The 27,266-nt window shown below is 41.5% G+C and overlaps 1 non-coding gene across 1 annotated transcript; it reads left to right on the top strand.

The window, feature by feature from the left end:
• Positions 1–2,975: 2,975 nt before the first annotated feature.
• Trnat-ugu (transfer RNA threonine (anticodon UGU)) lies at positions 2,976–3,050 on the top strand. Its single transcript has one exon. It is a non-coding gene; the product is annotated as a tRNA-Thr (tRNA).
• Positions 3,051–27,266: the final 24,216 nt, after the last annotated feature.

Below are 27,266 nucleotides of genomic sequence, written 5' to 3'. Positions count from 1 at the left end.
ACGTTGCAAAGAGATATGAAATGAAACGAGCATGTGAAGATTGTGGTAGGGAAGGTGAATGGTCAGCCTGGGTTTATTGGGAGAATTTTAGGAAAGTGTGAATCAGCTGTAAAGGAAATCTTATATGGGACGCTAGTGCTGTCTGTTCCTGAGTTCTGTTCGAGTGTGTGGGATCTGTACCAGGTCGCATTGAAAGAAGACATCAAATCAATTCACACGCGAGCTGCTAGATTTGTTATCGGTAGGTTCGATCAGCATGCAAGGGTTTACAAATATGCTTCAGATATTCAAGTGGGAATCCCTGTAGGGAAGGAGACATTCATTCCAAGAACACTACTGAGAAATAAAAATATGGCATTTCAGTTTTTGATCGCTATTTTTTATTTTCGTGACCGGTTTCAGGTTAGCTGCCCATCTTCAGATCTGTTAGACAAAGTTAAATATACACTCCTGGAAATGGAAAAAAGAACACATTGACACCGGTGTGTCAGACCCACCATACTTGCTCCGGACACTGCGAGAGGGCTGTACAAGCAATGATCACACGCACGGCACAGCGGACACACCAGGAACCGCGGTGTTGGCCGTCGAATGGCGCTAGCTGCGCAGCATTTGTGCACCGCCGCCGTCAGTGTCAGCCAGTTTGCCGTGGCATACGGAGCTCCATCGCAGTCTTTAACACTGGTAGCATGCCGCGACAGCGTGGACGTGAACCGTATGTGCAGTTGACGGACTTTGAGCGAGGGCGTATAGTGGGCATGCGGGAGGCCGGGTGGACGTACCGCCGAATTGCTCAACACGTGGGGCGTGAGGTCTCCACAGTACATCGATGTTGTCGCCAGTGGTCGGCGGAAGGTGCACGTGCCCGTCGACCTGGGACCGGACCGCAGCGACGCACGGATGCACGCCAAGACCGTAGGATCCTACGCAGTGCCGTAGGGGACCGCACCGCCACTTCCCAGCAAATTAGGGACACTGTTGCTCCTGGGGTATCGGCGAGGACCATTCGTAACCGTCTCCATGAAGCTGGGCTACGGTCCCACACACCGTTAGGCCGTCTTCCGCTCACGCCCCAACATCGTGCAGCCCGCCTCCAGTGGTGTCGCGACAGGCGTGAATGGAGGGACGAATGGAGACGTGTCGTCTTCAGCGATGAGAGTCGCTTCTGCCTTGGTGCCAATGATGGTCGTATGCGTGTTTGGCGCCGTGCAGGTGAGCGCCACAATCAGGACTGCATACGACCGAGGCACACAGGGCCAACACCCGGCATCATGGTGTGGGGAGCGATCTCCTACACTGGCCGTACACCACTGGTCATCGTCGAGGGGACACTGAATAGTGCACGGTACATCCAAACCGTCATCGAACCCATCGTTCTACCATTCCTAGACCGGCAAGGGAACTTGCTGTTCCAACAGGACAATGCACGTCCGCATGTATCCCGTGCCACCCAACGTGCTCTAGAAGGTGTAAGTCAACTACCCTGGCCAGCAAGATCTCCGGATCTGTCCCCCATTGAGCATGTTTGGGACTGGATGAAGCGTCGTCTCACGCGGTCTGCACGTCCAGCACGAACGCTGGTTCAACTGAGGCGCCAGGTGGAAATGGCATGGCAAGTCGTTCCACAGGACTACATCCAGCATCTCTACGATCGTCTCTATGGGAGAATAGCAGCCTGCATTGCTGCGAAAGGTGGATATACACTGTACTAGTGCCGACATTGTGCATGCTCTGTTGCCTGTGTCTATTTGCCTGTGGTTCTGTCAGTGTGATCATGTGATGTATCTGACCCCAGGAATGTGTCAATAAAGTTTCCCCTTCCTGGGACAATGAATTCACGGTGTTCTTATTTCAATTTCCAGGAGTGTATAATTAACAAGAGAGATACATTTAGTGATAGAAATATCTCAGTTTACAAAAAAAGAAGAAATTTTGGGATGTATCAAATGCCAACATACCATATATTGCAGTTACAGAGTAACTCGTCAGTACGGAACTATCGGTTCACTGTCATAACTAAAGTATATATGACTGTAATATCTGTTCTCGAAAGAACACATACCGTGGATGACCATGCAGCTTTGCTAGAAATGAAATGATAATTAAATAGACACCCTAGCTGCAAATAGGCGTTGATATACTTCACTAGGGACATGTTGAAAATGTGTGCCCCGATTGGGACTGGAACCCGGGATCTCCTACTTACATGGCAGACGCCTGTTTGCAGCTAGGGTGTCTATTTAATTATCATTTCATTTCTAGCAAAGCTGCATGGTCATCCACGGTATGTGTTCTTTCGAGAACAGATACTACCGTCATATATAGTTAAAATATGGCTTCCTGGCCATTGACCTTCTTGTGTGAACGCACACGCTATGCCCGAACTCGTACGGGACTGGTTGATTAATCTGCCACGAGTAATGTGTATGATGGGCAAACATCTATTAGGCGCACTACGAGTGTAGTGGTGTGTACATGTTGGGAATGTGGATCTCACGGGGAGCGTGCAAGGGATAAGTGCCTGCAGACGCACTATCCTCTGTGCCCGCGGTGGCTGAGATGGATAGAGCGTCTGTCATGTAAGCAGGAGATCCCGGGTTCGAGTCCCGGTCGGGGCACACATTTTCAACATGTCCCCAATGAAGTACATAAACGCCTGTTTGCAGCTAGGGTGTCCATTATCATTTCATTTCTAGCAAAGCTGCATGGTCATCCACGGTAACTGTTCTTTCGGGAACAGATACTACCGTCATATATAGTTAAAATATGGCTTCCCGGCCATTGACCTTGTGCGAACGCACACGCTATGCCCGAACTCGTACGGGTCTTGGTAGATTAATCTGCCACGAGTAATGTGTATGATGGGCAAACATCTATTAGGCGCACTACGAATGTAGTGTTGTGGACATGTTGGGAATGTGGATCTCACGGGGAGTGTGCAAGGGATAAGTCCCTGCAGACGCACGATCCTCCGTGCCCTCGGTGGCTCAGATGGATAGAGCGTCTGCCATGTAAGCAGGAGATCCCGGGTTTGAGTCCCGGTCGGGGCACACATTTTCAACATGTCCTCAGTGAAGTATATCAACGCCTGTTTGCAGCTAGGGTGTCTATTTAATTATCATTTCATAACTAAAGTAAATTTTAATCTGTTAAAAGCTTACATCGCTGTTTTGGAAAAACCTCATTGGAAACAGTAAAAAGTTCCCTCCACCTATAAGAATTGTGCATATGTTATTTTTTCACCGTACATATTAATGGCGAATATACCTTTTAATAAAACAATTTTTTTTTGAGTGGGCCACGAACCGAAATAATTTACACTAATGTAAAAAAATTTTATAAAGAAACTTAAAAATATTATTAAAATGTAGATATTCATTCGAAAATGTGCGTTTTCTCTTCTTTGTTTTGATTGGTGGTGGAGTGGATTTCCCTACGTCAGAACGTACACAACGCCACGCCGAGTCCTCTTCCGCCGCGCCCAATTCACCTCGCCGCCAGTACACTGAGGGTCGTTCCGCAGCAGCTGGTTCTTACTGGGGCGTGCTGTTGCATTCAAGAGTAAACCTAAAACAAGTCTTTCAAAAATCTCACAATAACTCCTGTGCATAAAATCACTTTGCTCATTAAGTAGTAGATCGAGGTTTTTTCTTTGATTAGCGTATATTTCAATCTCTTCGAGCACGTTAAGATGGAGACTTTTTGGAGCTTTATGTAGCACCTCCATTTGTTCATTTATATTTCTCCATGTTTACTATCTTTTACATGCGCTCCAAACGCTGTCCGATTGCTATGACTGCAGTGTTCCCTGTATCGAATTTCAAAATTCTGCCCCGTCTGTCCTATATTATACCTGTCACATTCAGCACATTTGATCTTATATACTCCGGAATTGTTGTATTTCATTTGTTTTGTCGTTGCCGGTTTATGTCTTAGCCTATGTGCCATTTGCCCTTCATTCCGGAATGCCACAGCGATGTTTTTTGGAAAGCATTTAGCAATTCTTTCCGACACACGCCCTTTGTATGTCATGGTGACAAACTTCTTCTTAACTTTAATTTTCCTAGAATCATTATTGATATCCGCGGATTTGTTTTTGATATTGTTAAACATACGTGTAACATCTTGTGTCCTGTATCCATTAGCTGCTGCAATCTGCTTAATAATACCTAGTTCTTTCTGCAGCTCATCTTCCTTTAGTGGCAATCTCAGGGCTCTGTTGCACATCGCATGAAAGTAGGCTCTTTTATGCTGTTCCGGGTGGTGCGAGGTCGCTTCTACGATGTTGTCGGAACAAGTGTCTTTCCTATAGACGCCGAAAACGTCCCTACCTCCCTCCTTTCTGACGGTCAAATCTAAATAGTTAATAGCCCCAATGTTCTCCATTTCTAGCGTGAACTGAATTTTTACAGACGGTATGTTGACGACATTATTCAAAGGGAGCAGCATCCAAAAATTCCACGTGGCATATTCCGTGTTCTTGCTGGAATACTTTGGCGAGCACTTCTAACATAGCAGACCGCTGAAACGACCGAATGCTCAACTCGCTAACAGTGGTGGGTCAGTGACTGTTAGATCGCAAAATTAACCGGGTCGGACTTGCAGGAATTCTGGCTGCTTTTACGTGTGAAATATGTTGGATAGACAGTGAACTGTGAATGATAGAGTATTACTATAGTAAATACGGACTTCATAGCCATTTCATGTGCCTCCTTGTGAATTAAAAGACGTTAATAGAATTTTCAAATGCTTACTACAGTTAAACTGCATTCTCCTACCACACGAAATTTGTGAAAATGAACTTACAAGAACTGATTTGCAACTTGAGTTACGTGGCCTCTGTGTGGTTGGTATTAGTGGTTTCATCAACGCTGCTTTACACTGCCTAGTGTATATCTACTACTGCAAGATGAATATAATAATTCCAGTCCCAAAGAAAGCAGGTGTTGACAGATGTGAAAATCACCGAACTATCACTTTAATAAGTCACGGCTGCAAAATACTAATGCGAATTCTTTACAGACGAATGGAAAAACTGGTAGAAGCCGACCTTGAGGAAGATCAGTTTGGATTCTGGAACACGTGAGGCAATACTGACCCTACGACTTATCTTAGAAGCTAGATTAAGGAAAGGCAAACCTACGTTTCTAGCATTTGTAAACTTAGAGAAAGCTTTTGACAATGTTAACTGGAATACTCTCTTTCAAATTCTGAAGGTGGCAGGGGTAAAATACGGGGAGCGTAAGGCTATTTACAATTTGTACAGAAACCAGATGGCAGTTATAAGAGTCGAGGGACATGAAAGGAAAGCAGTGGTTTAGAAGGGAGTGAGACAGGGTTGTAGCCTCTCCCAGATGTTATTCAATCTGTATATTGAGCAAGCAGTAGAGGAAACAAAAGAAAAATTAGGAGTAGGTATTAAAATCCATGGAGAAGAAATAAAAAATTTGAGTTTCGCCGATGACATTGTAATTCTGTCAGAGACAGCAAAGGACTTGGAAGAGCAGTTGAACGAAATAATTCCCGTTACAAACTTCTGGGATGTGTAGAGGGGAGTGAGTATCACAGTCTAGCATAACAGTCACGACACGCCGTATCGTTTTTGTTACCCCCCCCGCCCCCCAAACGGTCAGCAAGCGACACTTGTAAATACGATATCGGATGACAGCGAATACTAATATTTACATTGATTTGTAAGATAGTTTTTAAAATAGGTTGTGTATGCAGTGCCATAAAAATCGACAATAATTAAAAAATTACACCACATTTGTAACTATTTAGTTTCCCAAGGATCCTGGGAGGTACGAAATGGTACATTACAGGGCAGTTTATTTACGATTCGTTTGTCACGTAGAAATACTTACTGCAGAATGCCATTTTCCTTTAATAACAAAAAACATCGCTGGTAAACTTCAGAAGACCTGCCCTTTTACACACACACTATGTGATCAAAAGTATCCGGACACCCCCAAAAACATACGTTTTTCATATTAGGTGCATTGTGTTGCCACCTATTGCAAGGAACTCTATATCAGCGGCCTCAGTACTCATTAAGCATCGTAAGAGAGCAGAATGGGGCGCTCCGCGGAACTCACGGACTTCGAACGTGGTCAGGTGATTGGGTGTCACTTGTCATACGTCTGTACGCGAGATTTCCACACTCCTGAACATCCATAGGTCCACTGTTTCCGATGTGATAGTGAAGTGGAAATGTGAAGGGACACGTACAGCACAAAAACGTAAAGGCCGACCTCGTCTGTTGACCGACAGAAACCGCCGACAGTTGAAGAGGGTCGTAATGTGTAATAGGCGGGCATCTATCCAAACCATCACACAGGAATTCCAAACTGCCTCAGGATCCACTCCAAGTACTATGACAGTTAGGCGGGAGGTGAGAAAACTTGATTTCATGGTCGAGCGGCTGCTCATAAGCCACACATCACGCCGGTAAATGCCAAACGACGCCTCGCTTGGTGTAAGGAGCGTAAACATTGGACGATTGAACATCGAAAAAACGTTGTGTGGAGTGACGAATCATGGTAAACTACATAAATTGGCAGGGTGTGGGTATGGCTAATGTCCGGTGAACGTCATCTGCCAGTGTGTGTAGTGCCAACAGTAAAATTCTTAGGCGGTGGTGTTATGGTGTGGTCGTGTTTTTCATGGAGGGGGCTTGCACCCCTTTTTGTTTTGCGTGGCACTATCACAGCACAGACCTACATTGATATTTTAAGCACCTTCTTGCTTCCCACTGTTGAAGAGCAGTTAGAGGATGGCGACTGCGTCTTTCAACACGATCGAGCAGCTGTTCATAATGCACGGCCTGTGGAGGAGTGGTTACACGACAATAACATCCCTGTAATGGACTGGCCTGCACAGATGCCCTAACTGAATCCTACAGAACACCTTTGAGATGTTTTGGAACGCCGACTTCGTGCCAGGCCTCACCGACCGACATCGATACCTCTCCTCAGTGCAGCACTCCGTGAAGAATGGGCTGCCATTCCACAAGAAACCTTCCAGCATCTGATTGAACGTATGCCTGAGAGAGTGGAAACTGTCATCAAGGCTAAGGGTGGGCCAGTACCATACTGAATTCCAGCGTTACCGATGGAGGGCGCCAGGAACTTGTAAGTCATTTTCAGCCAGATGTCCCGATACTTTTGAACACATAGTGTATCTATCGAGCAAAGTGCAGTTTTGTTCGTTACACTTTGAGTCAAATCAGTGAATTTGGAACACAGGAAACTTCTGTGGAATGTTATACCTACATTATTTAACACACGAAATAAGCCACCATAGCTGTAGCCTAATAGTAAAAGACACATGTGATAATAAATCGTCAAACGCAATAAAAGTGCTTCCCAACACAAGGGACACCAATTCCACAATGTTGTTAAATCTGAGTCACAAACGGCAAGAATCTTTAACACATTCGCTTTTAAAGCAAAGAAATTACATTTACAAAAATATTCGTGTACCAGAAGGTCGAGTGAAGTGTGAGAAAGGGCAAATCATTGGACTCCACAACAAAGTTTTAAATGTCAAGGAAAGTGCCCATGATAATTACAACAGACAACAATTGAAATATAGGCTTCTCAAGCAAGGTCCCTTGATTTCAGCGGAATAAGCTGCAGATATAGACATATTCGAAAGTATTTCTTCATGAATGAGTAGCAGCTTACGTCATTGATCAGTGTAATTCGGCTGGTTTTACATGTATTTCAAGATGATTTATGTCTTTTGGTAACTTACTACCGTATAGAACGCAAAATATAACCACTATTCCGTTAATTAACCAGAAAATAATTAAAAAGGAACAATATCCTTGCGACACAAGTATCTACTTTCTCACCACTTGGAGCGCTAGTGTCGCTCCAGCTGTCAAAAGGTAATAACTTTTACACCAGTCTATCGTGACTGTATTTACTAGACTGTGGTGAGTACATCATGTTTTGAATAAGAACCCATGTCCGGAAACGTACCGTATCCGTTCTAGGTCGGCTTCGATTCAGACGTGTAACGCGTCTCTGTCTTCTGCCCGAGAAAGTGAAGAAGCGCCAGGTGGGATGGAGAATGTGTACGGTAATGTGCTTCGCAGGTACAGTCTTTGTAGCAAAGTTGGTGGTCGCCACATCGAGCTGCTATTGTAATGCATCAGTACCGTCCTTTACGTACAGTATGCTGGGTTCTTTCTTTTTCGTAATAATGTAAATATGTAACGTTCACATGTTCATACAACGAAGATGCTTAAGGGAACCACACCCTGCCTATCTAACCCATGTTAATTTAGGCAAGTATTTCACACATTTCTGAAAAAAGTATTTGAGGCAGGTCCTTAATATTTTTACTGTATGTTACATGATGCTAAAAGAATCAACTGTACTAAAATCTACTTTATCCATTTTATAGTTTTTTAGAAATACTTTTTTTAAATTTATTAACAAAAACATTACGTTTTTTCTGCAGAAAATATTTTTTGTGGACTTCCTAATGGGGGAATATTAATGAATGTAATACCAGAGGTGGCTTTTTATGTTATGCAGAGTCTCTGAAAATTCCATTCATTTATCTATTATAGTTTCTGATATAATGGGGCATATGTACTGAAAATTTTAGTTTGCGGGAAATTGACTTTAAAGAAAAAACTTTTTAAATTTGTTACTTACAGTTAATTAAAACTGTCCTGCTGCATATTATGGCCCTTCTTTGGCCTCTAGCAGGTCTTCCAGCTTCTTTTTCACCTTCCTGGATGTTCGCCTTGCTTTCTTGGCCATATTAGATGCAAACCTGTCTGCGTGGGCTATCCTCATTTTATCGCAATGTTGCAGCCCAGTGATCATATTTTCACCACGATTAATTCCCAGCTTTTTCAGTATCCAACACTTTCCAATATTACCACAATTGAATGTAATAAGAGCATCATAAACTCCTAGTTTTATTCTATGCATGCCTACAAATACAGTTTTAGGAAGGCGGTTCCAAATTATGGTGTTGAAACATTCATTTGGGTTCTGTGTCCGCCCAAGCAGACATTTCCTTAGAGGGTTAGGATGAGCCAAGTCTCTGAATATAGTTTTAATTGCTGTAATAACAGCAGCAGAAAGAGAATGCTGGTGAGAACAAGATTCTCCAGTTGCCTGAGCCCTATTGTATTTGCGCCACGAATTTTCTCCTGATGGACACAATCCATGACATGGCCTATCATCAGTAGAGGACTTATGGAAGAATATGGCCCATAGTATACCTGCAAGTTTTCTGTAACAACTACTTGCAATTACACTTGAACAAAACTAACCGCGTGTTTGAAAGCGTGTTGTTTACAAACAGCAGAAACAAAACAATACCGACCGTTGCATTCCAAGGATAGCCAACACACTCGGAAGTAGAAAACAAATCCCTAACGTGAAATGTAGGGGATATAAAGATCTAAAATATATGCAGAAAAGTGGGTGACAGAAAAGTGGACGTGGCACATAAACACACGTGGTAGGAAAATGCTCTTTAAACTCTCGAAAAAAAAATTTTCAGCAAAATCCTTTTCAGAGTAGTTAAATAAAACCTTAATCTGTCGAAGTATGATGAAAACTGAAAATCGATTTTTTTCGACCTGAACCACAGTGTGGTCCCCTTAAGTGATAGGTGGATGTTTCGTTAAATTTCCTTCCGAACTGTTGCCTGTTAACTGTACTGTGTCATGTCTAATTGCTCAGACAGAGGTGGGTGAGTTAAATATCTGAATCGAAACCGTCTTAGAATGGAAGCGGTACATTTGGACGAAGGTATCCAAAAATTATGTACTGAATAGTGGTATATGTGGGTGGGCAAATAATGGAAACTGATTAATAATTGTTGCTTGAATAATTTTAAAAAAATATTGATTGGAAAGAATAGTTGAAAAAAATTTGAAGGTAATTTATAAATCTATTCCCATATCCTGGGTGAACTTGAACTGGTATGTGAAGTATGTTAGCGGCAAGAAACAATCAATGCCTTCTCTGCGCGATAGCAATGGAGATACTATCGAAGACAATGCTGCCAAAGCAGATTTACTAAACACGGCCTTCCGAAATGCCTTCACAAAACAAGACGAAGTAAATATTCCAAAACTTGAATCGAGAACTGCTGCTAACATGAGTAACGTAGAAGTAAATATCCTCGGAGTAGTGAAGCAATTTAAATCACTTAATAAAAACAAGTCTTCTGGTCCAGACTGTATACCAATTAAGTTTCTTTCGGAGTATGCTGATACATTAGCTCCATACTTAACAATCATATACAACCGTTCGGTCGACGAAAGCTCCGTACCGAAATACTGGAAAGTTGCACAGGTCACACCAATATTCAAGAAAGGTTGTAGAAGTAATCCACTAAATTACAGGCCCATATCGTTAACGTCGATATGCAGCAGGATTTTGGAACATATATCGTATTCAAACATTTAGATTAACCTAGAAGAAAACTGTCTATTGACACACAGTCAACATGGGTTTAGAAAACATCGTTCCTGTCAAACACATCTAGCTCTTTATTCACATGAAGTATTGAGTGCTATTGACAAGGGATTTCATATCGATTCCGTTTTCTTGGATTTCCGGAAGGCTTTTGACACTGTACCACACAAGCGGCTTGTAGTGAAATTGCGTGCTTATGGAATATCGTCTCAGTTATGTGCGTGGATTTGTGATATCCTGTCAGAGAGGTCACAGTTCGTAATAATTGACGGAAAGTCATCGAGTAAAACAGAACTGATTTCTGGCGTTCCCCAAGGTAGTTCAAAAATGGCTCTGAGCACTATGAGACTTAACATCTATGGTCATCAGTCCCCTAGAACTTAGAACTACTTAAACCTAACTAACCTAAGGACATCACACAACACCCAGTCATCACGAGGCAGAGAAAATCCAAGGTAGTGTTATAGGCCCTTTGCGGTTCCTTATCTATATAAACGATGTGGGAGACAATCTGAGCAGCCGTCTTAGGTTGTTTGCAGATGAAGCTGTCATTTATCAACTAATAAAGTGATTAGAAGATCAAAGCAAATTGCAAAACGATTTAGAAAAGATAACTGAATGGTGCGAAAAGTGGCAGTTGACCCTAAATACCGAGAAGTGTGAGGTCATCCACATGAGTGCTAAAAGGAATTCGTTAAACTTCGGTTACACTATAAATCAGTCTAATCTAAAAGCCGTAAATTCAACTAAATACCTAGGTATTACAATTATGAACAACTTAAATGGAAAGGAACACATAGAAAATTTTGTGGGGAAGGCTAACCAAAGACTGCGTTTTGTTGGCAGGACACTTGGAAAATGTAACAGACCTACTAAGGAGACCGCCTACACTACGCTTGTCCGTCTTCTAGAATACTGTTGCGCGATGTGGGATCCTTACCAGACAGGACTGACAGAGTACATCGAGAAAGTTCAAAGAAGGGCAGCACGTTTTGTACTATCGCGAACTATGGGAGAGAGTGTCACAGAAATGATACAGGATTAGGGCTGGGCATCATCAAAAGAAGCGTTTCTCGTTGCAACGCAATCTTCTCACGAGATTCCGATCACCAACTTTTTCCTCCGAATGCGAAAATATTTTTTTGCACCGACCTACATAGGGAGAAACTATCACCACGATAAAATAAGGGAAATTAGAGCTCGTACAGAAAGATATAGGTGTTCGTTCTTTCCGCGCGCTCTACGAGACTGAAATAATAGAGAATTGTGAAGGTGGTTCGATGAACCCTCTGCCAGGCACTTAAATGTGATTTGCAGAGTATCCATGTAAATGTAGGTACTAATATCAACAGACATTCAATATCAATACATTTAAAATGAATATTCGTAATTTGAGTTACGTACTGCTTCATATTAATTTGATTGTGCGTAGTCCTGATTATGTCCGCTCGTTGTCTCGCGGTAGCGTTCTCGCTTCCCAAGCACGGGGTCCCGGGTTCGATTCCCGGCGGGGTCAGGGATTTTTCCTGCCTCGAGATGACTGGGTGTTGTTGTGTCGTCTTCATCGTCATCATTCATCCCCATTATGGTCGGAGGAAGGCAACGGCAAACCACCTCCATTAGGACCTTGCCTAGTAAGGCGGTGCGGATCTCTCGCATCGTTCCCCTACGCTCTGTAAAGAAGCATGGGACTTCATTTCATTTCCAGTCCTGATTATAGCAATGCCGACGCAGGTTCCCTCCTACGCTTCCCGCGCAAATTCCTCTTGTCTGCTAAGAACCTCCTGATGCAGGATCTGGGCGGCGGGCGAAATAATCAACAGACAGCTGTGGTCATCGTGACTGTACGAATAAACTTTGTTTTCCTAATAACTTTTTATGACCCTTTTTAATGTCCGGTTGAAATACGGATTTTGAAACAATAGTGGTACGACGGATCTAATCATACATCCGCCCGGTACCACTTATAGAAACAAACAGGTGAAGATACAGAAAATGAATTGAAGAGCGTATCTCTTTTCTTTTTTTTTTCATGCCGATGTACCTTCGACCATAGATACTAGTAGACTGGCCTTGCTGTGCAGAAGCTGTAGCGCTAGTGTGGCTCCAACATAAACCACGTGACTGTTGGCAAAACGTGGCGGGATTTCAAATCAGCGGTCTGCCATCCTATGTTTGTATCGTATTTTACCCACATTTCTCAATTGACTGTCGAACACTTCCAACAAAAATTACTTTTTTATTTGCGAAAAATTATGTCAGAACTACATTTGACCTGGATTTGTCCACAGTACCATTTATAAAATCTAACAAATACATCGAACGGCGGTCTGGTGGGCATCACGACGAAATTACTATAAACTATCAATTAAAGTAAAATGTCGTTAAAATTCTTTTAAACAGTGAAAGTGGGCTCGTGTGAAAACTTTAAAAATTGGATTCACCGCGTTTTGAGCTCTAGTCACTAATATAAGAAAATGGGATATGGGAATTATGTCAACTATAGTTGCCAAAATTGTCGACTTTAAGAGCAGGTCCATTTTAGAGTATCAATTTTAGGTGCACTTCAAAGGTTCAGTTCCTACTATTTTTACAAAAGTTTAAACTATCAGTTAAAAAAAATTATATTTTAGATGAAAGGTGAGACTTTGAAGTTTCAGAAAATAATTTTGGAGCCTACATTTATTTAATAGTATTAGAAGGTAGAAAAAAATTCTCTTCATTTGTCGACTATAGGTGCTCTTACCTTATTATAATTTCACTTGTATATACAAAAAGGCGCGTATGTGCAGATGGCTTAAAGTTTTTCCGTTTCAGGGCCTGTATCCAAAGCTGCCTTCGGTTTTCAGCCTTAGTGAACCTATGAGTAGGAACGAGAAACAGTTATACTTACTTCTGTAACCGAATTATCACAGATACTTTCCAAAATGTAATATGAGTCTGACTTTACAGGCATCACTTTCAACACTTTAATTGACGTGATACTCTATTTCAAGTGTAAAAAACATATAAAAGTCACGTCAGCAGATTTCAATAAACGCATCTGCACTATCATAGAAACACTTCCACTTGAAATGTAATGTCATTTCCCCCGACAAAACGCTGAGTACAACCATAAGCGCAACACGAAACAACCATGTTTTGCCAACATTCACGTGACTTCAGCGCAGAGATGTTGGAGCCACGAAAATGACGTCAGGGCCAGTCTATTATATTTATGGTCGAAGATCTTAGATGAATAAAAAGAAGGAAAAACAGATGATATGATTCAACATAGTACTCATTCCCCTCTACAAGTCCAAGAAGGTCGTAACGGGAATTTCCGAACACCCTGTATCTAGCAAAGCATTTACTTCAAAACCCATGCAAACTGAGGTTGACGTTGTACAAGTTAACTGAGCACAATACTGACGCTGTATTTGTAAGTTCATTCACAGCGGCTTCATTATACTTATCTCGAATTTCCTGCGTCTATCGATGTGGATGTTTGTGGGAAGTTCGCGGAAAGTTCTGTAGGCCAGTAATTCCTTCTTGACGTCACAATCCAGGGAAAATACGATGGTTTTCATCGCCGAAGCCAATTAAACTTTTCCACAGCTAATAGTGCAAGGACCAGCAGGCAAGTACTACTTTGTCCAGCGAGTGTATTTTTCATAGAGTAAATATCTCTGGTGTGAGCATTCACATGCGCAGAACAGATTTTGTGTTGTCCAACACACATTGCCGGCCTGGTCACGTGTTCTCGGGACGTCGTGTGTTTGTCCGTATAGCGCCCTGTATATTTAGAATGTCACTACATCGCTAGTACAGACGGATTCTTTTCGAACGTGTCGTGGATTATTTATAAATGTTGCGCAGACTTTTTAACAGTATCCATTTGATACCGGGAATAAACCAGCTACGTAACTTTTAAAGGCAAGTGATATTACATCCTGCTTCCTTGCGATAGGTGTCACAGTTCAGATGCACTCGATTTGTGGTAGTTTACGGTATGATACGGCACTTTACAGTATTACAGAGCCTGACGTACATTTTTGCAGTGATAATCTTGCAAAACGACTTGACAGTACGCTAGTACTTTTGCAAGCGTCCAAAAAACACCTAGTTTGCCATTCATTAGCGATTATATCCCTGCTAATTCGATCTGTTTTCTGCTATTTCTGCGTATTTATTTAGCACAATTTTTCTTCCTGGTGATACTTTGAAATATTTATTTAATGCATTTTACGTACTTGCTCCCAGTAATCTATATAAGTAATCGACAAGTCACTGATAAATGCATGCAGGATAATATTTGCTGAAACAACTAACCATTCGCTTTCCTGTTCCAGGATCAAATTTACGAGAGGAAGCGATTGTTTGTAAGCTTTTGTACGAGCCGTAATATCTATTACTTAGTCATGAAATCGTAGAAAAACAGGTCTACAGAATCATGCCTTAATTATAATGCGTCTCGAAATTTTTAAAGATATACAGTGTCTCTTAATAATACGATAACTATAATTAGAGCTACATGGTATGTACCCATGAAAAGTTACTATCCCTCCTTTCACATATTTTTCTTTGCATCCATAGCAACAACAGTAATTCACCATCGCTATTACACTATCAACAAACGGTGAAACACAACAAAAACTCTAGATATTATAAACTTCAAACGCTGCGGAAAGCACACACGCACGGCGAAGTCCCGAAAACACGTGACAATCCTGGTTTAATGTTGACAATATGCGCAGAACGCAATGCTCACTCCAGAGATATTTACTCTATGGTATTTTTAAAAGATATTCGTTTTTCAAATGATCTGAATTTACTCACAAGAATGCCAAAACTATTTTCTACGACTCTTCGAGTCCTTGAACCTGGATACTTATAGATTCTTATAATTATGTATTCTTTATTGTCGAGACATGTTACGCCGACTGTGAGGTTTCGAAAAATAATGGGTGGCGCAGTTAATAGTAGCCGCCTCCCTTTTCAATACGAACAGCGTTGCCAACACAAAAATTTATTTCGCTAAACTAAAGTTAAAATTCCGCTGAAATGCACAAAATGCTTATTATTGTTATTTACCCTTCTAAAAACGAAATTTCAATGCACTGATAAGTTACAAAGAAATTTTTCGTGATCGTGGGTTTCTAGTTCAAGCCACTGTCTCAGTACGAGAAACAGCCCCTAAAGTAGACATCCAAGGTGTATTGCACATGTGAACTATTTTCATTTATAGCACCGAATAACTTTTTACAAGCAATTTGACGAGATGAAGACTTGGAAAACCAAGAATACGTTTCTGACAACAAAGATTCCAAATACCGGGGAAAAGTTTCAGCTGCCGTAGAAGATACCGCCAGCAGCACGAAATGGCAAACACAAGGAATTACGATCAAATGACGAACTTCTCTTTTCAAACACTGATACACACCATTATTATGCCTACCACAACTGCTGCATTGTTAATGCCCAAACCGCGCATTAAATGAATGTTCAAGCCGTACTCATTAAGCAACGATTCCCAAGAATGTGGAAACAATGCGGCCTTGGGTCTCAGAAAAGTATATCACACACGCAGCTCGCAATTTACTGGCACTGATGCCTGTGGATTCGTCCAAAAGTACACTGAAATAAGCGTCTGCTATGTCCTTTTAAAGACCGGCCGTGAAGTGTGGGTAAAGAATGTTTTTAACAACAATACTACACTTGCTTCTATGCAAATGCATCTCAAAGACATGGTCAGCACCTATAAAACTGCTTTTTGAAAGCCTGCAGAGGTTATCCACAGATCTTATTGCGAAGTGGTTAGGCACAAATAAACACAACCCTAAAGGCCTGGTCAGGCAGAATCCGGCCGGCTGCAGCGACTCTTGTTGCTTCAGCTGTTACGCTGTGGAAGGGGCAGAACCCCATTATTATGCCTGCATGCGTAGCGCAAGTGTCTTAGCGTTAGACTTTTTGGAAGCTTCATGCGAGTTCATTTTGTTTTTGTTTTTTTAAAGTCCAGAAATGAGTAGCTCGGACGAGGAAGAACTCCTCCTCGCATTGTTGTTGTTGTTGTGGTCTTCAGTCCTGAGACTGGTTTGATGCAGCTCTCCATGCTACTCTATCCTGTGCAAGCTTCTTCATCTACCAGTACCTACTGCAACCTACACACTTCTGAATCTGTTCAGTGTATTCATCTCTTGGTCTCCCTCTACGATTTTTACCCTCCACGCTGCCATCCAATATTAAATTGGTGATCCCTTGATGCCTCAAAACATGTCCTACCAACCAATCCCTTCTTCAAGTCAAGTTGTGCCACAAACTACTCCCCAATCCTATTCAATACCTCCTCATTAGTTATGTGATCTACCCATCTAATCTTCAGCATTCTTCTGTAGCACCACATTTCGAAAGCTTCTATTCTCTTCTTGTCCAAACTAGTTATCAACCATGTTCCACTTCCATACATGGCTACACTCCATACAAATACTTTCAGAAACGACTTCCTGACACTTAAATCTATACTCGAGGTTAACAAATTTCTCTTTTTCAGAAACGATTTCCTTGCCATTGCCAGTCTACATTTTATATCCTCTCTACTTCGACCATCATCAGTTATTTTGCTCCCCAAATAGCAAAACTCCTTTACTACTTTAAGTGTCTCATTTCCTAATCTAATTCCCTCAGCATCACCCGACTTAATTCGACTAAATTACATTATCCTCGTTTTGCTTTTGTTGATGTTCATCTTATATCCTCCTTTCGAGACACTGTCCATTTCGTTCAACTGCTCTTCCAAGTCCTTTGCCGTCTGTGACAGAATTACAATGTCATCGGCGAACCTCAAAGTTTTTATTTCTTCTCCATGGATTTTAATACCTACTCCGAATTTTTCTTTTCTTCCTTAACTGCTTGCTCAATATACAGATTGAATGACATCGGGGAGAGGCTACAACCCTGTCTCACTCCCTTCCCAACCACTGCTTCCCTTTCATGTCCCTCGACTCTTATAACTGCCATCTGCTTTCTGTACAAATTGTAAATAGCCTTTCGCTCCCTGTATTTTACTCCTGCCACCTTCAGAATTTGAAAGAGAGTGTTCCAGTCAACATTGTCAAAAGCTTTCTCTAAGTCCAAAAATGCTAGAAACGTAGGTTTCCCTTTCCTTAATCTTTCTTCTGAGATAAGTCTTAGGGTCAGTATGGCCTCACGTGTTCCAATATTTCTACGGAATCCAAACTGATCTTCCCTGAGGTCGGCTTCTACCAGTTTTTCCATTCGTCTGTAAAGAATTCGCGTTAGTATTTTGCAGCTGTGACTTATTAAACTGATAGTTCGATAATTTTCACATCTATCAACATCTGCTTTCTTTGGGAATGGAATCGCATTAGCGATACGAAATGGCACCAAGAAGAGGAGATGTTGGGTGCACGACATTAATAGCAAGAGAGAAAGCTTAGGAGAATACCATCGTCGGTGTAGTGAATGAGAGTCTGACGAAGATAGGTTCTCCAAATATTTTCGTATGTCGCGAGAATGTTTCGAGGAACTGTGTCGTCTGATAAAAAGGTAGCACCGAGAAGTGCACAACGAACTGGAGAAACCCAATTGATACAAAGCAGAGACTAGCCATTTTTTTGAGGTAAGTTTACCGTTTGTGGCCTCTTTGTGCTTCATATAGAAGTCATACACATTTTTCCATTTCAGTTTTGCTGTATCATATGGAAGGTTCGGCGGAAAAAAGTGCTACCCCGCAACGTAGTTATGAGTGGAGTGATAAATTTATCTGCAGTGTTTACGAATACAGTAAACGATAGCAACGTCTAGCTCCTTATGTCCCGCTAGAGAGAGCTTTCTACTAAATAGATTGTTCTGTTTCACTGTATTCACAACATTGTCATTGAATTTCAACAAACATATCTTTGGTCGTTAATTTATCTATTCGTTCTATCGGCATAATTTATTTTAATCTTTTCCAGACACTAGGCTACAGGCGAGTCACCAGACCATAGCTTTTTCTTTTCGGTTAGGATGTAAAAGAAGTGTGCTAGGCAATATGGACTGTTCTACAGCCCAACTATTTACCTACTCCTACAACAGAGATGTGGAAGAAATCTGAAGAAGGATTCCTAGAACTTTGGCGGTTTCCGAACTGCCTTGGAAGCATAGACGGAAAGTGTATCAGGTTAAAATGCCCGAAGGATAGTGGATCCCAGTTCTTCTGTTATAAACAATTCTTTTCCTGGCGCTCGTTGATCCATACTACAAGTTTACAGTAATTGATATTGGAAGTTACAGTCACGGTAACAACACTATTTTTGAGAATTCAGCTTTCTATCAAGAGTATATCGTGGGCAAAAGTATTCTACCTCCAAAGCCACTACCGGGTACAGATTGTAACGCCGGAAATGCATATCCTCCTATTTCCATCTATTGTACTATTATTTTTTTTCCTTGTTTTGTTACCTCAAGATATGACATTTCTGTGTCTTTATATATTGTAATTGTTTTACTATGTATATATATATATATATATATATATATATATATATATATATATATATATATATATATATATATATATGCATTTATGTCGATTTATAATTGTTTTTTTTGTGAATATTATTTGTATTTATACGCTGGGTCTGGCCTAGGGAAAACTATACTATCGAACGAATACATCGATAGGTCGTGTGGAGAACGAAAGTGTTTAGGATCTTTGGTATAGTGTTAACTCTGTCGCTTGGAGCGCGGGCAGAGCAGAAAGGGTCTGGCTGGAGTAGTGCAGTGGAGCAGGTGTGGTGTGTGACGCTCCCGCGAGTTGCCGCGTTTTCGGGGTTTGGCAGCATGTAATTGCGCTCGACTTGCGATGATAGTTTCTGACATGGTGTCGCGGACGGGAAGCATTAGCTGGCGCACGTCAAGAGCCCGTTTCGTCTGGTGACCGTGTCGAGAAGAAGGTGCGCCAACATCCAGCTTCTGCAACAGCTACGGCCGACAATGAGTGACTGTCGCCACCTCCTCGATCGACGACTTCAAACCTTCAATCAACCAACAAGGAAGACTGGAAGCACGTAAAGTTTCAGAACTGTATGGCAGACCTCAGCTTTTCAAATTGTTCCATTTGCCTCGCAAAATTACAGCAACTTAGCAGGAACCTTTGTTGCTCATTGTCCCAATTGCATTACCAAGCAGGGTCCCTTCCTTTTCCGAAATGAACCCGAGTGTCGTTGAAATTCAAACGCCAGCATAATTCCATTTCAGTGCTTTAACTTCAAAGTTCAGTTAAAGTACTCATAGCTGGCTACAATACTTAGATTACACAAGCACAAGTTAAGAGTGCTAGTTTTGTTACCATATTTTAGCTTACCTGTGACTGCAGCTCAGCTTGGTACGTACTAAATTTTACTATTGTTAATTGTTCAGAATCGTTTAATTCAAGTTCAAAGTTAAATCTCTTATTTCTAAATTGCGTAGATTCAAGTAGCTTTTGAAATGATTGTTGAGGTAGTCCAAGACTAACCGTATTTTCCTGAATTTCGATGTGCTTCAGAAAGAAAGCTCACTATTAACTTCAGTCACTAAATTAACTTTCGATTTTCCGGTTTTATTAATTCTATTGCTAAATTATGTCAGAGTGTAGCGAAATTTATTACTTCTGACAAACTTTCAGTTTTCACACTACACGTGTCAACCTTCAGTTGCCACGCTTCTAGTGCTAATTATATGTGTAATAACCTTTCTTTTTCAGTTATTATAGTAATTGTCCATAGGACTGGCGAACGTAATTTTCCCCAAATCTCAAACATATAATTACCGCTAGTTAATTGTTAACGTAACGGCCGCACATTTACTTTCTTTATTAACTTTACCCCTTTCCAAAATTAATTTCCACCAGTTTCATTTTCATTTTTCCTTTCATTTAGATGTAACCCTTTCCTCCCTCTTTACCGACAGATTAACTTCGGTGACGATTGCTTTTCCCAAATTTCCATTAGGTACACGCGGTTTAATATTTTCACTGTCATTAAGGTCGATAAGTGAGGGGGAGGTTACAAGATATCCCTGTTCTTTGTGTTTTCGTTGGTGATAAAGCTTTTGCATTGCAGATTTATTTACTGAGACCATAACCGAAACTTGCAGTAATCAATAACGCAAAGAAGAAGCAATTCAATGCCGATCACTTCGTCTAGTGGAAAATGCCTTTGGTATGTTGGCAATGAAATGGCGCGTATTTTTAAGAGCTATAGAAACCGATGTTGAAACTGCAGAACATATTGTTAAAGCGGCTTGCTGTTTGCACAATTACGTTATATCAAGTACTGTAATAACAAAGACTACCCACCTTCTGAAAGTGAAGAAGAGAGCATTCGTAGATATTGGATCAACTAATAAAAGGTTACGTATAGCTGCAATTGAGGTTCGTGAACATTTTGCTGATTATTTCAACATAAGATAAACATATTATTGTGCGATTATTTCTGAATACCTACCAAGTGTTTCGACCAGTTTGTCAGCACAACGCATTTGTATCAAAAGCAATGAAGTTATGATAAACTACGAAAGGGCCAAAATGTGAGAACAGAAAGACTAGCAGATTATTTAGAAAAGTTCAATGCTTTGTGTATTCCATTTACTACAGCAACTGGTTTACCAAATATTATTATTATTTCTATACAAGTATAAATTACAGATGTATAGAGCTTAAACATGTGAAAAATCTGAAGTGCCCAAAGTTGTATGAGAGTGATCTTATCAGGATTCATGTCCTGACCTACATCGTCAGCTGATGTGCCAGTATTTGCACCACCAAATGCAGCGGGTTCGCGGAAATCAACGTGGGCCGAGTCTACTGACAGCCTTTGAGAGACTTGTGTTGGCTGTTGCTCATCTAATTCTTGGAGCTCAGCCTCCGCAAATAACTGTGCCAGTTGCACTTTAAGCTTCGCTTGTGATCTAACTGTAAGGCGTCTGTATGTTTTTGCATAGCTTAAAAATAAATGATCAACTTCGTCATGCTTATCCTTGTACTGATGTTTCTTTTGCAAGTAACTAATTATACGAGGGCTATCCACAAAGTACATTACGTTTTGGAATTAAAAATAAATAAAGTATTGGAAATTTTTTATTATATACAGATGAAAGCCACACTTAAATACTACTTTTCTACATAGTTGCCATTTAAACTAAGGCACTTATCGTAGCGATGGACGAGCTCGGAAATTCCTTCGTCGTAAAATTCGACCGCCTGCGCCTTCAACCACGTGGTTACCTCTTCTTGAAGCTGTGCGTCGTCATCAAAACGCTGCATAGCCAACCACTTCTTCTTTGCTGGGAATAAGTGGAAGTCGCTCGGTGCCAGGTCGGGACTGTACGGCGGATGAGGAAACGACTCCCACTTAAAAGATTCGAGAACTCCACGAGTGGCATTTGCCGTGTGGGCCCGGGCGTTTTCGTGAATCGGTAAGATCTTTGAGCCCAACTTTCCCCTGCGCTTGTTTTGTATTGCTCTTCTGAGGTTGTGCAGAGTTTGGCAATACCTTCGAGAGTTTATCGTAGTGCCTCTTTCCAGGAAATCCACAAAAATCACACCTTTTCTGTCCCAAAAGACAGTCGCCATCACCTGCCTTGCCGACATTGTCTGCACGCATTTCTCGGGTTTTTCGGGGGAATTTGTGTGCCCCCACTGCAATGACTGCAATTTTGTCTCGCAGTTCACATGCTTAACCCATGTTTCGTCACCAGTAACGATGCGATCGAGTAATGAGTCGCCATCTTTCTCGTAAGCGTCCAAAAACGTTAACGCTGCAGCCATTCGCTGATTTTTGCGAATCTCTGTCAAGATTTTTGGCATCCGTCTTGCACAAAACTCGTGGTAACCAAGCTTTTCGGTGATGATTTCGTGGAACAAACTTGGTGAAATTTGTCGAAAACTCATAGAGAGTTCCGTTATTGTGAAATTGCGGTTTTCACGGACCGCGGCATCGACTTCTTCGACAAGTTCGGCAGTCACTATGCTGGGTCTTCCACTTCACTCTTCGTTGTGAACGTAAGTTCGGCCATTTTTAAATTTTATGACCCATTGACGCACTCCACCTTCAGTGATTATGTTGTCCCCATACACTTCACAAAGCTGCCGATAGATTTCTATCTTTGTACAGTTTTTTGCAGTCAGAAACCTTATTACAGCACGCACTTCACACTTCGCGGCATTTTCAGTTAACGCTGACATTTCAAACTGTGACAGTAACTCAACGGAGTACAGCACGAACCTCTCACTAGCACGGCAGGATGCCGACTGAGCGGCGGAATGCCATGACACCAAGATGGCCGCGCTAGCCCCGCCCCTAACGGACACAAACGAAAACGTAATGTACTTTGTGGATAGCCCTCGTACACTCAACATCAGCACTTGGTCCCTGCTTTCTCGTTTTTTTAGCGGTTGGTTTGTTTCGTACTGAAGATGGTTCCAAAACCTCTGTGCACTGCTCCTGAGGTTTTTCTTAATAGTGTTAGCAACTCTGGCTGACGAAAAATTATGGAACCTGACGAGTGTTCACCTGACTGTCAGTGTCTTTCGCTGTCACTTGTGACGGCCTCTCTTGAGCAAGGAATATTTGATGTTGTTGGTCGTGCTTCCAGAGCACAGTCCATGAACCTCATGTGTTCACTCCACCGCCATGATCTGTACCGTTTCAAGCTCTGGCCAGTGGTGCCTTCTACCATCTTCTTGACGTAGGCATCTCTCAAGTTCCTCCACTTCGTTTTCAAAGTGTCGGCTGCAAATGAACAAATGTACAGTTAATGTATTCTTGTAGAATGTATAAAGAAAATAATGGTTGTGGCAGATGTCTGAAATGGAAGCAATCACATTCAAAGAGATCTGTAATCTTAATATCATATGAAAATGCCTCTTATGATATGCTACTATTCCCATCCAATTTGAAATTCTCTTTCCATATATGGTCCTCTAGTACTGAGTATTCGTCCTGTGACAGTTTTCAATTATTCTAGCCAGTAATTATTTTCTTTGTCATCAAAGATTTTTTTTTCACATACATGGCAAGATGACAAAACCATAACGGTAGAATTTACACCTGAAGCAGAACATTCTACCATTTCATGGCAGTAAAACAAATGGATATTAAAATATCGAAGTATATAAGCATTTGTTTGATCCTTGTGGACTCTTAACAAGCTGAGCCTGTCATAGCCATGGATACATAGGCCTACACAGTAGTATAACGCAATTAACTGCAGAGCAAGACATGTCTGGCCGAGCGGTTCTGGTGCTGCAGTCCGGAACCGCGGGACTGCTACGGTCGCAGGTTCGAATCCTGCTTCGGGCATGGGTGTGTGTGATGTTCTTAGGTTAGTTAGGTTTAAGTAGTTCTAAGTTCTAGGGGACTTATGACCTAAGATGTTGAGTCCTATAGTGCACAGAGCCATTTGAACCAAGACATGCCGCATTGTCAATAAAGGGCAGTTTCGTTGTTACTACAATATCACATTTGAGTAACAGAATACCTTTTAAGTAAAGATAACCAAGCGACACCTCTGTGAAGCTACATATAATATCCTATTTCCGTGTTATTTAGTCGGTAAATTTTTGTTGTTGTTGTTGTGGTCTTCAGTCCAGAGACTGGTTTGATGCAGCTCTCCATGCTACTCTATCCTGTACAAACTTCTTCATCTCCCAGTACCTACTGCAACCTACATCCTTCTGAATCTGCTTAGTGTATTCATCTCTTGGTCTCCCTCTACGATTTTTACCCTCCACGCTGCCCTCCAATACCAAATTGGTGATCCCTTGATGCCTCGGAACATGTCCTACCAACCGATCCTTCATCTAATCAAGTTGTACCACAAACTTCTCTTCTCCCCAATCCTATTCAATAACTCATCATTAGTTATGTGGTCTACCCACCTAATCTTCAGCATTCTTCTGTAGAACCCCATTTCAAAGCTTCTGTTCTCTTCTTGTTCAAACTATTTATCGTCCATGTTTCACTTCCATACATGGCTACACTCCATACAAATACATTCAGAAACGGCTTCCTGACACTTAAATCTACACTCGATGTTAACAAACATCTCTTCTTCAGAAACGCTTTCCTTGCCATTGCCAGTCTACATTTTATATCCTCTCTACTTCAACCATCATCAGTTATTTTGCTCCCCAAATAGCAAAACTCCTTTATTACTTTAAGTGTCTCATTTCCTAATCTAATTCCCTCAGCATCACCTGACTTAATTCGACTACATTCCATTATCCTAGTTTTGCTTTTGTTGATGTTCATCTTATATCCTCCTTTCAAGACATTATCCATTCCGTTCAACTGTTCTTCCAAGTCCTTTGCTGTCTGTGATAGAATTACAATGTCATAGGGAAACCTCAAAGTTTTTATTTCTTCTCCATGGATTTTAATACCTACTCCGAATTCTTCTTTTGTTTCTTCACTGCTTGCTCAATATACAGATTGAATAACATCGGGGAAAGGCTACAGCCCTGTCTTACTCCCGTCCCAACCACTGCTTCCCTTTTATGCCCCTCGACTCTTATAACTGCCTCTTGTTTCCGTACAAATTGTCAATAGCCTTTCGCTCCCTGTATTTTACCCCTGCCACCTTCAGAACCTGAAGGAGAGTGTTCCAGTCAACATTGTCAAAATCTTTCTCTAAGTCTACAAATGCCAGAAACGTAGGTTTGCCTTTCCTTAATCTTTCTTCTAAGAGAAGTCTTAGGGTCAGTATTGCCTCACGTGTTCCAACATTTCTACGGAATCCAAACCGATCTTCCCCGAGGTCGGCTTCTATCACTTTTTCCATTCGTCTGTAAAGAAGTCTGGTTAGTATTTTGCAGCTGTGACTTATTAAACTGATAGTTCGATAATTTTCACATCTGTCAACACCTGCTTTCTTTGGGATTGGAATTATTATATTCTTCTTGAAGTCTGAGGGTATTTCGCCTGTCGCGTACATCTTGCTCACCGGATGGTAGAGTTTTGTCAGGACTGGCTCTCCCAAGGCCGTCAGTAGTTCTAATGGAATGTTGTCTACTCCCGGGGCCTTGTTTCGACTCAGGTCTTTCAGTGCTCTGTCAAACCCTTCACGCAGTATCATATCTCCCATTTCATCTTGATCTACACTCTCTTCCATTTCCATAATATTGTCCTCAAGTACATCGTCCTTGTACAGACCCTCTACATACTCCTTCCACCTCTCTGCGTTCCCTTCTTTGCTTAGAACTGGGTTTCCACGTGAGCTCTTGATATTCATACAAGTGGTTCTCTTCTCTCCAAAGGTCTCTTTAATTTTCCTGTAGGCTGTATCTATCTTACTCCTAGTGATATAAGCCTCTACATCCTTACATTTGTCCTCTAGCCATGCCTGCTTAGCCATTTTGCACTTCCTGTCGAGCTCATTTTTCAGAAGTTTGTATTCCCTTTTGCCTGCTTCATTTACTGCATTTTTATATTTTCTCCTTTCATCAATCAAATTCAATATTTCTTCTGTTACCCAAGGAGTTCTACTAGCCCTCGTCTTTTTACCTACTTGATCCTCTTCTGCCTTCACTACTTCATCCCTCAAAGCTACCCTTTCTTCTTCTACAGTATTTCTTTCCGCCATTCCTGTCTTCTTATGGAATGTTGTCTACTCCCGGGGCCTTGTTTCGACTCAGGTCATTCAGTGCTCTGTCAAACTCCTCACGCAGTCTTCACCTGTTTTCTTAAGTGGCTGTAAATGTCGAGCAAACAACAATTTTTTGGATCATTGGGAATATTATGTGAAATGTATTTCTCATAATATCGGAAATATTACTTTAATTTGTATTATAAAACAACGCATACTATTCACATTCAAAATAATAAATATGTGAAAATCATTCACTTAAATCACACTTTTTTATAACATACGCTTCTCTGTTCGTGTACAGTAATCACATTAAGAAACGTAAGTAAGTCTACAACATTCTGAATAAAAAAAGGCGTAGAGTGACAGTTATTAGACATATACATAAATTTGATGTAGGTATAATTGCAAGCAATCTGTTTGACATATCACTGATAGTCTAATGGTGAACGGGAAGGACTAATAAGCATGGTGAATTTATAGTAACGGTTCCAAACACCTTGAAAGACAAAATTTTTTTCTGTTATATTTTGTTATTTATTCGAATTATTTGGCGCTATTTGTTTGTCCATAGTCACTGTGCCTAGTATCCTCAATGATTCCCTTTGTGTGCATGGAAATTAGCAGGATGGGTATGTTACCCATACTAACGGAATGTGGGAATCCCAGTAGCATATCCGTTGTTTCTGCAGTTTGCTCCCACCTCCAGTTCCGTTCGTGGTGGCTCTTCTGTCTTCAGCTAACTGATCACCCGATTCTCATTATTCACCCCACATACCCCGATTACCTAATCCAAGAGTCCGCAGCTCGTGGTCGTGCGGTAGCGTTCTCGCTTGCCGCGATCGGGTTCCCGGGTTCGATTCCCGGCGGGGTCAGGGATTTTCTCTGCCAGGTGATGACTGGGTGTTGTGTGATGTCCTTAGGTTAGTTAGGTTTGAGTAGTTCTAAGTTCTAGGGGACTGATGACCATAGATGTTAAGTCCCATAGTGCTCACAAGGGAACCTCCCCACCGCACCCCCCTCAGATTTAGTTATAAGTTGGCACAGTGGATAGGCCTTGAAAAACTGAACACAGATCAGTCGAGAAAACAGGAAGAAGTTGTGTGAAACTATGAAAAAATAAGCAAAATATACAAACTGAGTAGTCCATGTGCAAGATAGGCAACATCAAGGATAACGTGACGTTAGGAGCGCCGTGGTCCC

This window comes from Schistocerca serialis, chromosome 11 (assembly GCF_023864345.2).
Source record: "Schistocerca serialis cubense isolate TAMUIC-IGC-003099 chromosome 11, iqSchSeri2.2, whole genome shotgun sequence".
Classification (NCBI taxonomy): Eukaryota; Metazoa; Arthropoda; class Insecta; order Orthoptera; family Acrididae; genus Schistocerca; species Schistocerca serialis.
This window is presented reverse-complemented; position numbering and strand designations above follow the sequence as displayed.